At 50.8% G+C, this 3212-nt stretch overlaps 1 long non-coding RNA gene across 1 annotated transcript; it reads right to left on the reverse strand.

Moving 5' to 3' along the window:
* Positions 1 to 1291: 1291 nt before the first annotated feature.
* Positions 1292 to 2195, reverse strand: LOC145812676 (uncharacterized). Its single transcript, XR_014356119.1, has 3 exons — positions 1954 to 2195; positions 1664 to 1825; positions 1292 to 1570 (listed from the first exon to the last, which is right to left on the reverse strand). It is a non-coding gene; the product is annotated as an uncharacterized LOC145812676 (long non-coding RNA).
* Between the last annotated feature and the right edge of the window lie 1017 nt (positions 2196 to 3212).

Genomic DNA, 3212 nt, shown 5'->3' on the forward strand with positions numbered 1-3212 from the left:
TTCAATTTCATTCTTGTGCAAAATAAAATGATGCGATACGATGCTAAAAATACAAACATCTTTTCAAAAGCTATTTCATTCCATCATGCTTTACAACAAACAAAGGTACAAGTTTTACAAAAAATAAAACTGCTTAACAATGTGCAAAGTACTACAAACTACTAGCAAAAAGAAAAATAAAGCAGGAAATAGCAACATCAAAGTCCTCGGGAACGGGAACGAGAAGCACTCCTCATCCTCTTCTGCGGGACAACCTCCGCACCATCATCATCATCTGAGTCGGAGCTGTCATCCTCAGGATCCCCCTCAGCCTCGCCTCTGTTCCCCGAACCAAAACCGGAGCCCCCCTCATCAGCAGATGTCTCTGACTGACGATCGGTAGCCTCCTCATCCTCCTCAGGCTCCACCTCCACAACGTGAGCCCTGCGTCTGCGGACAGGCCCCCCTCGAGCTCCTCGAAAAGGCCTAGATGGCTCGGCTCCTCGGGAAGGCCGAGATGACCCCGCCTCCTGAAAAGGCCCAGATGGCCCAGCTCCCCAAGGAGGCCCAGGTGGCCTGGCCTGCGGCTGACCGGACCATGAAGGCATCTGAAAACAAAGAGTTCAATACAAATACATCAGTCCAAATATATACATCAGATGCAGATACAAGCAAAGGCTACGTGAAGTGGGTGCATGTAAATACAGTGTACAAGAGGGGTATGTGTCAGATGTGCTCTACACAAGTAGTCTATCGATGCAGTAGAAATCAGCATGTCATCAGAAGTATGATAAATGCCAGAAAACTGAAGGGTACCTGAATGCCCGCGACAGACAACTGTGCCTCCCTACGCAGGACCATGCCCTCGAGTGTGGCCACCAGTCCAACCACCTCCTCCATATACCCTCGATGTGGCTGCAAATATGAGCTCATAATCATCAGTGAACAAAAGAATGTCTAAACATCTGAATGATGAATGAAAAACAGTGGAGCATACCAGCGGTGAGTCAGGATCAATGGCGTATCGATCACTGGGCATCAGAGGCTCTAGTGGGATCGGGGTCGGAGAGATAGCCCCATACTGCCACGCCATCAACTCAGTGGGCATATCTGGCCATCCAAGATGAGGATAAGCCGACGGAGTCGGAGGAACCGGTCTACTCCCGCCTCTAGATGTACCGGCCCTGCTAGTAGAAGGGGCGTCTGCAGCCCGAGCCTGAGCCTGGCCCGAGGATGACGTACCGGCAGGCCTCATCATCGGGATACGAGCACCCGTCAATGGAGGCATCAAATATATGTGACGGTAAGTGGCGTAGTCCCCCTCCTCAATATGTAGTAAAGCATCACTACCCAGCATGGCGCCGACTACCTCCGAGTAAGGGAGCCTGTCAGCAGTCCGCATACTGGCTGGGGGTACTGCGGGAAGATCCTGAGAAAGATACCCCCATACCTGGCGCAGAAAGCGTTCCCCCAGGAACCATACCCTGCCAACCGGCCCTTCGAGCAGGACCCTATACTGGGAGATGTCCGACCCTCCGGTATACTGAAGTCGGAGACCATCACCCAGGGGCGCCCAAGGCTGCCATGTGATCTGCGGATGATAAATGCATAAACCAATCAGAAATCGAGAATATACAGAGCAAATCAAAGATGAAAATGAAAAGAACTGAAAGTTCTGAGGTACCTCTGAATGTCGCACAGTGTCAAAGTACTGTCGCAGGTAAAGGAGGGTCTCTCGATGTCTCGGCCGGTGCGGGCCCTCGAACACCAATGAATAAGAGGTCATGGGAATCCCTGCCACCTCCAGCTCTGGGGCTAATGATGGGAAGTATACATAGACCCATAGCTGAGAAAAGCAGTGCAGAATGTAAGTACTAAATGCTGAAAGCAAGATACAGACTGTAAAAGTGCGCTGTGTGTGCAATGTACCAGTAATGAGAAGCAGAGATGTAAATCAAGGGGACAGAAAAGTACCTCCCAGGCTCTCCAGTAGCCGCCAAGTAAATCGCCCCGCCCGCGGGAGGTCGCGCTCATATAAAAGTAAAGGGTAGCCAGGCCGGCGCCACCCCAGTCATATCTACTGACCTGTGATAGGTCGACTAGAGCGCTCAGCAGATATAACCCGACTGTGTTCCCTCTGTCGGCGAACAGGGTAGTCCCGAAGAGGAACATAAGGAAACCACGGGCGTACTGCTCCGTCTCCTCGGGACTCTCAGGCACCATCTCCGCTCGCCGGAAGTGGGAAGAGAACCAAGTGTATCGGACTCTCCCAGAAACTCTGTCAACAGGCGGGCGAGCCCCCAATAGATACATCCAGGCGGCCTCCCACTCGCCCATATCCTCATCATAAGGGATGGACCAACCTCCGATGTCTAAGCCAGTCAACACAGCAAAGTCTAGGGGGGTCATGGTCATGTCCCCAGTGGCCGAGAAATGAAAGGAGTTGGTGGTGTCCCACCATCTCTCTACCAAGGCTGCCATCAGTGTCCTCCTGGCAGGACAACGGGACAACCCGACACAGAAGGGCCCAAATCCTGCCAAGTCCACTAAGTCTCGGACGCCCTCCGGGAGCTCAGCATACCAGTCCCGTGCGATGGTGGAACCATACCCCCGTACACTGCGGGAACAAACCTGCATTTAGAATGAATACATGTGTCAATAATGAAATGAATGGGCTGTGTGCCAATGAGATGAATGGGCTGTGTGCCAATGAAATGAAATGGGCTGTATGCCGATGAAGTGAAATAAGCTACATACAAATTCTAATCTGGGTTGCGTGTTCACTATCTATCTGGGCTGCGTGTTCAGAAAATTTGAAGTTTGGGCTGCGTGTTCAACTTTCAGTTAAATTGTGGGCTGCGTGTTCACTATCTATCTGGGCTGCGTGTTCAGAAAATTTGAAGTTTGGGCTGCGTGTTCAACTTTCAGTTGAATTGTGGGCTGCGTGTTCACTATCTATCTGGGCTGCGTGTTCAGAAAATTTGAAGTTTGGGCTGCGTGTTCAACTTTCAGTTAAATTGTGGGCTGCGTGTTCACTATCTATCTGGGCTGCGTGTTCAGAAAATTTGAAGTTTGGGCTGCGTGTTCAACTTTCAGTTGAATTGTGGGCTGCGTGTTCACTATCTATCTGGGCTGCGTGTTCAGAAAATTTGAAGTTTGGGCTGCGTGTTCAACTTTCAGTTAAATTGTGGGCTGCGTGTTCACTACCTACCTGGGCTGCGTGTTCAGAAAAT

Source organism: Camellia sinensis, chromosome 15 (assembly GCF_055761805.1).
Source record: "Camellia sinensis isolate YWXY chromosome 15, ASM5576180v1, whole genome shotgun sequence".
Lineage (NCBI taxonomy): Eukaryota > Viridiplantae > Streptophyta > Magnoliopsida > Ericales > Theaceae > Camellia > Camellia sinensis.